The 14,862-nt window shown below is 55.5% G+C and overlaps 1 pseudogene; it reads left to right on the forward strand.

Moving 5' to 3' along the window:
• Positions 1-264: 264 nt before the first annotated feature.
• LOC128834303 (testis-specific serine/threonine-protein kinase 5-like) lies at positions 265-7,268 on the forward strand (annotated as a pseudogene).
• The last annotated feature ends 7,594 nt before the right edge of the window (positions 7,269-14,862 follow it).

The following is a 14,862-nucleotide window of genomic DNA, read 5'->3' on the forward strand; positions in this document are numbered from 1 at the left end:
AGAGTTCTTGGCCAAAATATCCCGTCCCCTCCCCAGCTGTGCCAATCACCCACCTGGCTGCAGTGCTCCAGCGCAGAGGTGGCTGCATTTCTGTGGGGGAGCTTCACCCTCCTGGGGAGCTAATAGTCATATTTGGACTCTGGTCCCTGTGGCGTTCCCTCCAGCCCCAGTGCAATCACCATCCCCACGCCCGCCTCAGCAGGATCGCTCTGCTGCCCTTGCTTTCGCGAGCCTGGGTGGAGCCAAGAATGCGCATTGGGCACCATGAAAAGCTGCGCTAAGCGAGAGGCGGACAGGAAGACTTTCATGGAACAGGTGCGTGAGAGCAAGGAGAATGGCTACCTCCTCTCCTCCAGGAAGATTGGCTCTGGGGCCTTCTCCAACGTCTACCTGGGCTACGCCACCCAAGAGAACCTAAGACAGAATTACAAGCTGGCCTCAGACCTTCGGCGCAACCGGCACGCCATGGTGAGGACTGCAGGGCCTGGGGGCACAAGGCTGGGAAACCCCAGGGAACCAGCGGGAAAAGGAGCTCAGTCACTGAGCGTACGATACCCCTGGGGGCTCTGCAGAATAAGGCACCGCCCCAGTCCTGCTCTCAGCTCAGAGGTGCAGCGAGTTTGGGGCATGGATCCAGGGGATGTGACCAGCCAGTCTGGTTGCTCGGGAGAAGCCCAGTCCTGGATAGCAAGGGGTGCTGTGCTCCTGGAGGGTGGGATATTGGCAGAGCCGTGCAGGGGGTGAGCCCCTGGGAAACCGGGGATGTCACTTACACGCCAAGCCGGCCGGGTGATGGCTGGCATGTGTCTCGGTTGTTCCGTCTGTTTCTTAGGCTCAAAGAAGTCGAAGGGAGTCTGGTGCCTGGAGCGGCAGCTGGGAGACTGAGTCTCCTGGGTGCCCTGGGCAAATTCCATCCCCAAATATTAGCTCTCTGAGCTGGGCCGAGTCCCACTTCCTGTTCCAAGCCCTGTCCCTCGCTGCGCCGGCCGTGCTGGTGGGGCTGAGCGTCATGCTCCCTGGTCAGGATTTTACCCCGGCTGGGTTGTTCTCTTCCTGTGCAGAATGTTGTCAGTGGGATTGTACTCGTGGTGGCGTTCGCTGTTGTCCCCCGGCCACGTCTCCGCCTGTGGTTGTGTTCTGAATTCTCCCATTCATTTGCTCAGATTCACCTGAGGATTTTCTAGGCTGCTAACGATTTGTCTTTATCTCCCAAGCCTTTTCTGCTGTTTGCCCCCAGCCAGCGCCTAGCGCACTGGGGTCCCGGCCCGTGACTGGGGCTGCTGCGTCACACCCAGAACAGTAAAGAACAGCCACTTCTGGCTGCTTTCAGGGATCCTCTATAACCTGGCCCCATTTCTGGTTTCATTCTTTAGACTTCACCCCCGCCTTTCTGGGCTGGTTGGTTCTCGCCCGTCTCTTCACGGATTGGGTAAAGCAGGCGGGTGACTGATCGGCCGTGGGGATTACTTTGGGTGTCTGGTGTCTGGGGGGTGCTGAGCCGGTGAAGAGCTCAGCTGGGCAGAGGACGCCCAGACACTCATTCCCAAGTGATGTGCCGAAGAGACACCCAGACAGCCCCCTGCCCCCCCCTTCACTTGGGTTTCCCAGACTCGCCTGCCGCTGCTGGCTCGGACGGAAGATATTTCACTCCACATGGTGCTGTACATCTGGTCACCCCCACCAGTCCTTTCCCCACCTGGCCTCCCTCCAGCCTGCCCCTCTGCTGGGCGCGTCAGTGTCTCCTTTAGGTGCCCGCACGGCCCGCGGGACTGGCCAGCCGGAGTCGCTCTCTCTCCAAGGGCCAGGAGGGCTCAGGGTCCGCTTCCCATTCTCCTGCGGGCAACTCAGCAGCCGCCCTCTCCTCTCCACTCGCAGGTGGCCATAAAGATCATACCCACAGCCAAAGTCCCCTTGGAATAGTCCAGAAAGTTCCTCCCGAGAGAAATCTACTCCCTTAATGCAACCGACAGGCACATCAATGTGGTGAGTCCCAGCTGCTTCCCCACTCCCGCTGCCTCGGCCAGAGCGGTGTCAATAGGGCACCCAAACTGCACCGGGCGAAGGCCACACACTAGCCAGGGATGCTAATCGGCCTTCCTTTGGGGGGCAGCCGGCAGCGATTGCAGCGATTCTCAGTCTCAAGCGGGCAAAGGCTAGCCCAGGCTAGGGGGTTTAGACACCGCTCCTAGTGGAATGAATTGTGGAGCTGTGTCTCCTAACCCCCTAGTCAGGCTTGGAAATCTCAGCCTAGGGGCTCAGCCACTGCGTCTCTTCTTCTGCCAGCTCCACTCAGGTTTTGGGGCCTCCCTTAAAGCACAAGCCCTGGGGCAATGCGTCCTCCATGGGTAGCCTGGGGGGAGGATGCAGGGCTCCATCCAGCTGGTGCCCCAGGGTCTAGGGCGGGCTAGCTCCTTAGCCCCCTGCCTTGTCCTGCTCAGCGTTACTGTCCCAAGGGCTGGGGCTCCCATCGCCACTCCGGCACGAACATCACTAAAAAACCCAGAGACTGTAAATGCTGCTGCGCAGGGCCCCTGGCCAGCTCACAGCCCCACCGGGTCCCTGCCTGCCCCCTCCCAGGGGAACCTCAACAGGTTTGAAGGTGCCCTAGTCAGTTTCACACCATATGCCCCCTCCCAGCATGGGGGGCACATTGGGAGTGGGGGGCCAGACCAGGTGCAAGAGGGGGCAGGCCTGGAGCACACAGGGCTTCACACGGTGAAGCAGCCGCTCTGGGACCACTCCAGCCAGAGTAACTTAGTTCAGCCCTTGGGCTGCTCTAAGTTATCTTTAGGGCCATTTAATCCCCCAATGGCCCAGGATCAGGGCTGATAGAGCCACCTTCCTGCCCACCTCAGCTGTGCACGCTTAGCATGGCTGGGTACCTGACCCCAGCAGGTATTGGCGGGGATATATCTCACTGGCAGAGCCATGCAGGGGGCCCATCGCATGCTCACTGGGGCGGGGCCAGGGGGTCTCACCGCCCAGTGACATCGGTGCTCCTGCTTTGTGTTCCCCACAGAGACCTGAAATGTGAGACTATCCTGCGGGATGAGCGAGGCTTCATTAAGCTGACAGGTGAGCGCTGCCCATTTCGAGGGGCAGGAATTGTTTCCCTTCAGCCCGCCCTGGCTAGGCGTCCCTGAGCTGCTCCGTGCTCCGTGCTGGGGCGCTCGGCGCAGAAGGAAGAAGAGCCATTGCATTTAGGTTACTTTTTACTTTGCTTGTGACACCGGGCGGAGCCCAGCTCCAAACGGGAAGCCAGCTTCCATTCAGCGCCTACCGGCCGAGGTTTCACCAGGGACAGCCCCGCGCTCTTGCTCCCTCATTTCAGTGTGTCTCCTTTGTGCATTTGCCAGCTCCCAGGGCAGGGCCAGCGTCACTCTTTGTGTGGAGTGAGCCGCTCTCCCACCACAACAGGGAGACACAAACACGGAAGAACTAGGACCTTGTTGCAAAGCCACAGAAATCAGCTGGGGACTGCAGGGACCCTCAGTCTGCTTTGAACTCAGGGTCTTAACTGATTAGATTTCAGGTTTCACAGGCAAAAGGGCCCCTACAGATCATCTAGCCTTGTGACCCTCCCCTGGTGATCCCTGCATCCAGCCCATAGCTTCTGTGGGAGCTACAACAATCTTTCGAGTCTTAATCCAGACCCCAAGTAATGCTCCCCACCATGATCCAATGGTTAATACCATCACAGTGCTCCTCATTTTTAGTTTGAATGTTTCGCTTCATCTTCTAGCCATTGAACCGTGTACGGCCTCTGCCTGCGAGATTAAAGAGAGGTCTGCTCTAGGAATCTCTTCCTCTCGTAGGAACCCACGGGCTGTGCTCAAGTCACCCCCTAACCTTCTCGGGGATGTACTCAGTAGCTCCTTCACTCTCTCACTCAGGCCGGTTTTCCAGCCCTTGACTCATCCTTGTAGCTCTTCTCCAAACCCTTCCCAGTTTGTCAAAGTCTTTGTTCAAGTGAGTGTCCAGGGACGGGCTCACTCGTGCTGTACGCAGAGGTAACACCCCTCCTTGCTCCCGTCCTTCTCCTGCTTAGCCATCCGAGGACCACGTTCCCTCTCTGATACAGCGCTGCCCTGGGAGCTCACGTTCAGTTGGTTCCCAACTGCGATCCCTGAGTCCTATTCACTGTCACTGCTTCCAGGACACAGCCCCGTCCCACAAGTGTGACCCACATTCTTTGTTCCTAGATGTGCGACCTGGCATTTGGGGGGGTGAAACACAAGTTGTTCAGTGACCATTGACAGCATCCCTTTAATGCTCATGTAACGGTCACATGGCCCATCAGCCCCCACCCGAAAAACACTCACGCAAGTAACCCCACTGAGCTATGGGGGTACACTGCCCAGCTTGTCTTGGAACTGGGTCTACCCGCGTCAGTCCCGGGGCAGCCGGGGCAGCACTTAGTGCAGAGAAGCTGCCACATCAGTGAATTTTGAATTTTGCTCTAGGGGCAGCATGGCTCCGGGTCTTGTGTTTCTTTGGCAGGGAGGTCCAGAGTCTAGGTCCACCTCTGGGGAAGGGTCTTGTTTCCTACACTCATGTGCCTCCCCCTCTCAGCTAACAGTTTCATGGCTCCATTGGACTGTAAAGTCATGGTCTCTCTCAAGGGGAGTCCCGGCTCCAGGCCCAGTCAGCTCCTGGGCTCCCCTCCGAGACCACCGCTGAGGGTGCAGGCTGGCACCAGCGGCAGTGATGGTTTTGTGATGTGCCACTGGAAACGGGACCGAACTCGTTCCACCTGGGCCATTGAGCAGCCATCAGACAGCAGGGCCTTTTCCTCACTGCCATCTGGGCTGGGTTCCAACTAGTCACCTAAGAGGTGAAAGGCTCTGGCACCCAGGACCAATCCCTCGAGGCACCTGCTCCTCTAGGTGCAGCTTTACTGGGTGCCTCTGCAATCCATGCAAGCTAGGTGCCTAAATACCTTTGAGGGTCTGGGCCCAAGAAAGGAGGGGGGGCGGGCCTGTTGTCCTTCAACTGGATTCAAATCAGCCATTAGGTCACTGCTGAATCTGAGTTTGGGGGCCTGATCCCTACACCGCCTGTCACAGTCGCCCAGAGCACCAAGCCTGGACAGCTCAGGCTGGAGGCGTGGCGTGGCGTGGCATGGGCAGAGCTGTGTGAGAGCCCTGCACTGGGAGGCCAGACTGCTGACCTGGTCGGTTGTCGGTGGGTGGGGAGAGAGAAAGGTCATGTCCCCCTCGGCTCCCATGGCCAGGCCATGGAGCACTGAGCAGGCATCTCACCGGGGGAGTCGTTGCATTACAGATTTTGGGTTTGCCAACCGCTACTCCTTGAATTCCCTGATGAGCACCTTCTGCGGCTCTGTGGCCTACACAGCCCCCGAAATCTTCATGAGCAAGAAGTACAACGGCGAGCTGGCTGACCTGTGGAGCCTGTGAGCGCCAGTTTCCTGCAGGGAGGGACATGGCCTGTGGGAAGCAGGAGCTCCCTGGAGCGGGGAGAGGAGCCAGTCACTTCCTGGGCACTGCGAGTACCAGGAAAGAGGGGCTGGGTGGAGCCGGCTGCATCGTGGGGCCCATTAGCATTGTGTAGTGGGGGTCGAGCAGGCTGCCCGCAGGGGGGTGAGAGCACCAGGGCCCCCCGATGGCCAACGCCCTGGGGTTTGACTGGGGCGCTCCAGAATGAACAGCGGGGGCTGCTGTAACGCTCTGTAGCCAGGGCTGTGCCAGCTGCTGTCCTCTGTGGATGGGCCGAGACGGGGCCCACGCCACGCTCACCAGTACGCTATGGGGCAGGCTGTCCCATGAGTACCGGGTGCTGGGAGCTGCCGTGGGCCATGCAGCCCATGCCCTGTCCCTGGGGAGGCTGGGCCTGGTGCCAGCCCCTCTAATCCCCAGCCTCCTCCCGCAGCAGTGTGATCCTGTACACCATGGTGACCGTGAAGCTGCCCTTCAAAGAGCACCAGCCTCGCAAGAAGATCCACCTGATAAAACAGGGCCCCTCCTTCCGGCAGCCCATCTCCCCAGGTAACGCCCATGCCCTGCACCTGCCCATGGAGAGTCACGGCGCGAGCCCTGCTGCCCCTGAGCAGGGGCCCTGAGCAGCCAAGCAGGGTTGGGGCTGCCCTGAGGCAGGAGGGGAAGGGCACAAGGGCAGTGCGGAAGTGAAGTGTCAGGCTTTGTGGAGAATCAGCCGGAGCTGGGGCAGGGAACGAGCCAGCTCCCCCTTTGCCCCACGGCTCCTGCTTTGCGCTGAGGAGTGAGGGCTGCCCCCCACAAGCCCTGCCCCAGGCCGACTCCAACCCCTCCTCACACCAAACACCGGCCTGGAGAGCAGGGAGGGAAAAGCCAGGCAGCGCACGCGGGGGTGGCTGGGGGCCGGGGGAGGGCCCATGGAGCCCAGCGCGCTGCACGTGGCACCGGTGACCCTGCCCCACTCTGGGAGCCCGGCTGGGAGGGTGGCGGGGAAGCAGCCCTGCCAATGCGTGGGCAGGCCCGGCCGCCAGGCTCCAGCCTCTCTCTTTGTGCCAGAATGCCAGAGCCTGAGCCAAGGCCTACTGCAGCTGAAGCCTGGGGCCCGGCTCCCCCCTCCAGGAGCCAGCAGCCCCCTAGCCCCCCCATCTGAACTGAGCACTGCTGCCCAGCGGTGTCCCCGCCCCAAAGAAAAGAGCCACCCCCCTGAACAGCTCCTCAGCTAGCAGCACCAGGAGTACCCCCCCCCCCGGGCACCCCACAGGTCATAGCCCCACGGCCGGCCGGGGGAACGTGACACCGACCCCCACCCCTCCCCTGGGCACCCCACAGGAGCTCGCCCTGCAGCCAGGGGAACGTGACACCGGCCCCTCTATCCCTGCCGCTTCCTTTGCAGGCGAGAGCGGAGGCTCCGTCTCTTTGCTACCAGACCTGGAGAGCTTGGCCAAGCCTCCCGAGGGAGCCGCCAAGGGAACCAAAGCCCCCGCAGGCCCTCGCACCTCCTCTGCACAGGACGCCTTCCCCGCCCGAGCCGAGATGGAAGCCAAGGCCCCTGAGCTGATCTCTGCCGGCTGCCTCCATCAGCTGCCCTCGCCGTGCCAGGCTGAGCGCTCCCCGCGATTCTCCCTGTACCGGCCCAGCCTGCTCTCCGGCCTCTGGCCCTTCCGCCACCTCCCCAACTTCCGCAAGCCCAGCTCGGCCACCCCGGCCAGTGCCCACGTGGCCAGCCGGCGGCTGGGCGAGAAGAGACCCGCTGTGGCAGCAGCGCTGGGCAGCGGCTCCTCCAAGCCGTCATCTCCCTCCACTCCATTTCCATGATCCGGAAGCCCCCGCCGGAGCCCATCTCAAACTAGAGGGGGCCTCGCCCAGGGCCAGGCCAGCGACCCCCCCGCTTGGCCCTACCCCGACAGAAACAAACCCCATACAGATGGATGCAGCCCACACTATTAAATGTTATTCAGTCGAGGGCTCTCAGCTGTCCCCCACCGGCCTCCCTCTAGGCCCCGTACCCCCCAGCTTGTCTCAGACCCGTTTCCCACAGGCCTGTCTCCTCGTTCCTCTATGCACCCCTGCCTCTCCCACAGGACCATCTGCTCCCCCAGGCCTCTCCCAGCCATGGCCATGCACAGTCTCTCTCCTGCCATCCCCTCTGGGGCCTTTCTTCTCCAGCCACCCTCCCCTGCCAGTCCCACAGCCTGCGCAGGGAGCAGCTCGGGCCATATCCGTGGAGCAGAGGGGATGAGAACTTGGGAATGAGGGGAGAGGAACCCAGCCACAGGGCCTGGATCCCTTGGTGACAGGCCCCTTGGAACAGGACTCCGGGGGACGAAGAAAACACCGTGCTGGGGCAGAGGGAGAAGACCCCGGAGGGAGGCACAGGCCCTGCCAGCACTGAGACAGAAGCAGGGCATGTCAGCCCGGGAGCAGAGGGCCGGTTCCTGGAACTGGGGTCTTAAAGACACAGGCCTCCAATTCCTAGCCTGTCAAAGCTTAATCACTGCAGCTCCTCTCTATCCTATACAAGTGTTGCAGGGCCAGGGCCAGGGCTGCCCAGAGGGGGGGCAAGTGGGGCAATTTTCCACAGGGGCTCCCATGAGTATATCGAAGGCTGTCCCCGCCTCCGTCTTCCCCCAAGCCCCTGTGTCTCAGCACGCCGTGGCTCCAACGCTGTCCAATGCCACTCCTGGCCGCTGAATCCCCTGGGCAGCCCTGGGCAGGGCTACGTTACTGCTCTAGTCAGGAGACTGACTGCGGTGAAATATTGTACAGACCCTCCCTCAAACTCTGCCTCTCACATTTTGAATATGTAAAAGTGTTTTCTATCAGTTTCTATGTCTATATGAAATCACTCACTGCAGCTCATTTCTCTTATATAACATGCTGAGTTGCTAACTCCCTCCCAGAGCCCACATATCCGCACCCCCTCCTGTACCCCCATCCCCTGCCCCAGGTCAGAGCCTGCACCCCTCACTCAAACTCCCCATAGCCTGCAACCCTCCTGCATCCCAGAGTCTGCACCGCAAAAAGGGCTGGATTAACCTTTTGTGGGCCTGGTGCTAACCATATTTGTGAGCCCCCATGGGGGAAATGGGGACATGGGGCAGGGGGGCAGAGTCCTCAGAGCGACAGGCTGGCTGGGGGCAATGGGAGATGAGATGGGTCATGGCACGGCAGGGACAGCCCTGTTCCACCCAGCGCAGTACAAGGGCACTGTTTACAAACCGGAAGCTGCCAGATGCACACTGGCCAGCCCGGCCCTGCGCTCCCATCCTGCTTCTTCCCCTTCGGGGCAGTCCCATGCTGCACCATGCTACCCCCCTGCCCAGCACCCCTCTGACTCCCTATGCCCAGTGCCACACCACCCAAAGACCCACAGACCACCCCCCCCTACAGATCCTCTCACTGCCCAGTGCCCCCTATCTGGAGACCCCCCACAGTCCTCCCACAACTGCACAGTGCCCTGCACCTCCCCGCCCAGAGCCCCCCCACAGATTCCCTCACTGCCCAGTGCCCCCCACTGCCCCAACTGCACAGTGCCCCGCACAGACCCCTTACACTTCCCAGCACCCCGACACACACAGATCTCCCCCACTGCACAGCCCCCCCAACACACACAGATCTCTCCAACCCCCACGGCACAGCATACCCCCCCAGACCTACTAGAGACCTACTCTCCCATACCCTAACCCCCAGCCACAATAGCCGGCCCTGATGGGAGGTGACTGTGTCTGCCAGGCTGAGCTGGCAGCACAGCCAGAGCTGGTCCTGGGGCAGGATAACTCCGGCCCCTTGGGGGTGCAATCAGCCAGGCTGGAGCAGGAGCAGAGCCTACCCGGGCCAGGCTCCCTCAGGACCCACATGTCTGGCAGGACCCAGCTGAGCCGCCCCCATTGTCCCCTGTGACTGGCTGAGACTGGCCCAGCCTCTGCACCAATCCCAGGTGGCTCTTTCCCTGGGGAGGCAGGTGGGGCCCCACAGGTCCCAGGCAGTGGAGACAGCTCAGAGCTGGAGCAGTGCCGGAGAGTGGGGCAGATCCCTGGGACGTGACTCCCGAGATCCCACCCACACCCGTTGGCCCCGTGGCCAGCAGCCCCGCCGAGCCCACATGGTGGCCCCCAGCTGCTGGGTGATGAGCCCTCTACAGCAGCGGCATAGCCAGGTTCTAACATCAGGGATTTATTATATTATGTATAGTAAGTGTTTAATATAAAAATCAGGTAGTAAGATTTACAATGTTATAACAAGAGATTATGCTATTACCATTGTCCAATCAACTTGCACACTACTATTTTGAATTAGTGATAATTCAGAGAGAAAGAAAAAAGCTGAATTTAGAGAATAATTATTAACCAGATTCTTAGTTATTCACCAGCCACTTTGCTCCAGTCCATAGCACAAAGCACCATAAACCCAGTAGAATCTGGCCAAGAGAATATTCACCTCAAATTGGAATCTGCTACACTCCCCGCCCCCATTCCCAGTCACCACTATTCAGCAGGGCCGTCCAGAGGGGGGGGGGGGGCAAGTGGGGCAATGCGCCAGGCCCTAGGGGCCCCACAGGCCCCAAGTATGTCGGAGGCTCCCCCCGCCTCCATCTTCCCCCATCCCATCCCCCAGCGTCCTGGATGCGGCGCGCTGAGGCTCTGGGAGAGGGGGTAAGAAGCATTGTAAGGGAGGGGCCGGGCACCTCCCCAACCCCATCCCAACCATCACCATCACCCAGCAACAGCCCATTATGTAATTGCAAATGTAGACATACCATTAGAGCATTTAATGTTTTTAAATAATGTATTTAGTGTTTTTTCAAATTATTACAAATTAATTTTTGAATGTATTTCACTGGTTATTTTTTACATTTCCAAATACATGTTACTGTAGTATTGCAACTTTTATTTATGGAACATTCCTTAATTCTGAGCACTAGGTCTGCAGCTACTCAGCACTGAGACGCAGGAGACATAACTCGAACCTTAAAGCACCTTTACTCCTCTTTCCTTCACAGACTGCACTAAGCACAGTTTAGATACTGTATCTCAGGGGTAGGGTAGGCAACCTATGGCACGCCTGCCGAAGGCGGCACGCAAGCTGATTTTCAGAGGCACTAACACTGCCTTGGTCCTGGCGACTGGTCCGGGGGGGGGGGGGGGGGGGGGCTCTGCATTTTAATTTAATTTTAAATGAAGCTTCTTAGAATCATAGAATCATAGAATATCAGGGTTGGAAGGGACCTCAAGAGGTCATCTAGTCCAACCCCCTGCTCAAAGCAGGACCAATTCCCAGCTAAATCATCCCAGCCAGGGCTTTGTCAAGCCGGGCCTTAAAAACCTCCAAGGAAGGAGACTCCACCACCTCCCTAGGTAACGCATTCCAGTGTTTCACCACCCTCCTAGTGAAATAGTTTTTCCTAATATCCAACCTGGACCTCCCCCACTGCAACTTGAGACCATTGCTCCTTGTTCTGTCATCTGCCACCACTAAGAACAGCCGAGCTCCATCCTCTTTGGAACCCCCCTTCAGGTAGTTGAAGGCTGCTATCAAATCCCCCCTCATTCTTCTCTTCTGGAGACTAAACAATCCCAGTTTCCCTCAGCCTCTCCTCATAAGTCATGTGCTCCAGACCCCTAATCATTTTTGTTGCCCTCCGCTGGACTCTTTCCAATTTTTCCACATCCTTCTTGTAGTGTGGGGCCCAAAACTGGACACAGTATTCCAGATGAGGCCTCACCAATGTCGAATAAAGGGGAACGATCACGTTCCTCGATCTGCTGGCAATGCCCCTACTTATACAGCCCAAAATGCCGTTAGCCTTCTTGGCAACAAGAGCACACTGTTGACTCATATCCAGCTTCTCATCCACTGTGACCCCTAGGTCCTTTTCTGCAGAACTGCTACCTAGCCATTCGGTCCCTAGTCTGTAGCAGTGCATGGGATTCTTCCATCCTAAGTGCAGGACTCTGCACTTGTCCTTGTTGAACCTTTTTTCGGCCCAATCCTCTAATTTGTCTAGGTCCCTCTGTATCCGATCCCTACCCTCTAGTGTATCTACCACGCCTCCTAGTTCAGTGTCATCTGCAAACTTGCTGAGAGTGCAGTCCACACCATCCTCCAGATCATTAATAAAGATATTAAACAAAACCGTCCCCAGGACTGACCCTTGGGGCACTCCGCTTGAAGCCGGCTGCCAACTAGACATGGAGACATTGATCACTACCCGTTGAGCCCGACGTTCTTAAACATTTTAAAAATGTTCTTAAACATTTTAAAAACCTTATTTACTTTACATACAACAATAGATTAGTTATATATTATAGACTTATAGAAAGAGACCTTCTAAAAACGTTAAAATGTATTACTGGCACGCGAAACCTTAAATTAGAGTGAATAAATGAAGACTCGGCACACCACTTCTGAAAGGTTGCCGACCCCTGCTGTATCTGATCCACAGTATCTGTCACACTTCTGGGTCTCATGGAAATGAGTACACTTTGTGTATAAGAGAGTGCACTAAAGTATTTCTCTCTTTTAAAAAAAAGTCTTTAACATTCTATCCTAAATTTTTGCACAAAACCAGTGATGTCCATGAGAGATCTGCACATAGATCAGGGGTCGGCAACGTTCGGCACGCGGCTCGCCAGGGTAAGCACCCTGGCGGGTCGGGCCAGTTTTATTTACCTGCTGATGCGGCAGGTTCAGCCGATTGCGGCCCCCACTGGCCGTGGTTCGCCGTCCAGGGCCAATGGGGGTGGCGAGAAGTGGCGCGCGCGAGCGATGTGCTCTATCTTCAACCATAAAGGAAATGTGGAAGCATGTCGTAATTACTGACGGTCATGGGGTGTATCTATCCCATGCTGGCCCAGCAACCAAAGGTTTAGCACAGGCACTGCTGATTGGCAGTCTCACCGCAACTGGGAGTATCATAGGGCCGAGTAGCAGAGGGGCGTGGCGCCTGAAAGAGGAGTGAGCAGGCGGAGAAGGGAACTCCTGCCAACAGGCTGCTGAAGAACCACCAGGGACAACACCCTAGAAAGAGACAACTAGAGCACCAGGCTGAAGAGCCTGCAGAAACCCGAGGGAAGGCAGGAAGGAGTTCAGGGCACAGCCAGAATCAACGAACACTGATCCAGTTTATCTAGCTTGAGGCCCTGAGCTGGAACCCAGTGGAGTGAGCGGGCCTGGGTTCCTCTATTGACCCCCTGATGAACTTAAGGGCAGAGAGAGTTTTCAGATTTCTGGGCACCAGGAATAGACTAACAGCCTTGCCAGGCTGAGTGAACTCAGGTGCCAGAGGGGGCACCATTGCACTGATGCACTGACTTATACAGACCCATCAAGTAAACGAGTCACACGATGAAATGGCTGGAAAGAATTATTGAGAAAAGACTTTGTGAGGAACTGGAGCACAGTGGTCACATAGTTCCAGGTTGTACCCTGGGGATCCCATCACAATGAGTAGATCGTGAGTTCTTCCCCAAATACAGAACAGAAATATAAGAATATGAGAATGGCCACACTGGGTCAGACCAAGGGTCCATCTAGCCCAGTATCCTGTCTTCCAACAGTGGCCAATGCCAGGTGCTTCAGAGGGAATGAACAGAACAGGGAATCATCAAGTGATCCATCCCCTGTCACTCATTCCCAGCCTCTAGCAAATAGAGACTAAGGACACCATCACTGTCCATCCTGGCTAATAGCCACTGATGGACCTATCCTCCATTAATTTATCTAGTTCTTTTTTTAACCCTGTTATAGTCTTGGCCTTCACAGCATCCTCTGGCAACGAGTTCCACGGGTTGACTGTGCATTGTGTGAAAAAAATACTTCCTTTTTTTTTTGTTTGTTTTTAAACCTGCTGCCTATTAATTTCATTTGGCGACCCCTAGTTCTTTTATTATGAGAAGGAGTAAATCACTTCCTTATTTACTTTCTCCACACCACTCATGATTTTATAGACCTCTATCAGATCCCTCCATAGTCGTCTCTTTTCCAAGCTGAAAAGTCCCAGTCTTATTAATCCCTCCTCATATGGCAGCTATTCCATACCCTAATCATTTTTGTTGCCCTTTTCTGAACCTTTTCCAAGTCCAATATATTTTTTTTGAGATGGGGCGACCACATCTGCACTCAGTATTCAAGATGTGGGCATACCATGGATTTATATAGAGGCAATATGATATTTTCTGTCTTATTATCTATCCCTTTCTTAATGATTCCCAACATTCTGTTCACTTTTTTGACTGCCGCTGCACATTGAGTGGATGAATTCAGAGGACTATCCACAATGACTCCAAGATCTCTTTCTTGAGTGGTAACAGCTAATTTAGACTACATTATTTATAAATATAGTTGGAATTATGTGGTCCAATGTGCACTACTTTGCATTTATCAACACTGAATTTCATCTGCCATTTTGTTGCCCAGTCACCCAGTTTTGTGACATCTTTTTGTAGCTCTTCGCAGTCTGCTTAGGACTTAACTATCTTGAGTAGTTTTGTATCATCTGCAAATTTTGCCACCTCACGGTTTACCCCTTTTTTCTGAAAACTGACCATTTATTCCTACCCTTTGTTTCCTATCTTTTAACTAGTTAACAGTCCACGAGAGGACCTTCCCTCTTATCCCAAGACCGCTTACTTTGCTTAAGAGCCTTTGGTGAGACAAGTACTCCTGTTCTTCTTTTTGGTGAGAGACCTTGTCAAAGGTTTTCTAAAAATACCCTATAACCACTGGATCCCCCTTGTCCACATGCTTTTGACCCCCTCAAAGAATTCTTGTAGATTGGTGAGGCATGATTTCCCTTTACAAAAGGGAACCATGTTGACTTTTCCCCAACAAATTATGTACATCCATATGTCTGACAATGTTGTTCTTTACTGTAGTTTCAACCAGTTTGTCCAGTACTGTCAGGCTTACTGGTCTATAATTGCTGGGATCACCTCTGGAGCCATTTTAAAAAATTGGAGTCATATTAGTTATCCTCCAGTCATTTGGTACAGAAGCTGATTTAAATGATAGGTTACAAACTACAGTTAGTAGTTCTACAATTTCACATTTGAGTTCCTTCAGAACTCTTGGGTGACTACCACCTGGTCCTGGTGACTTATTTATCAATTTGTTCCAAAACCTCCTCTAATGACACCTCAATCTGGGACAGTTCCTCAGATTTGTCACCTAAAAAGAATGGCTCAGGTTTGGGAATTTCCCTCCCATCCTCAGCCATGAAGACCAATACAAAGAATTAATTCAGTTTTTCACAATGGCCTTATCGTCCTTGAGTGGTCCTTTAGCATCTCGATCATCCAGTGGGCCCACTGGTTGTTTAGCAGGCTTCCTGCTTATGATGTACTTAAAAAACATTTTACTATTTACTTTTTGAGTCTTTGGCTAGTTGCCTAATATTTATTGAACACTATTT

This window comes from Malaclemys terrapin, chromosome 3 (genome assembly GCF_027887155.1).
Source record: "Malaclemys terrapin pileata isolate rMalTer1 chromosome 3, rMalTer1.hap1, whole genome shotgun sequence".
Classification (NCBI taxonomy): Eukaryota; Metazoa; Chordata; order Testudines; family Emydidae; genus Malaclemys; species Malaclemys terrapin.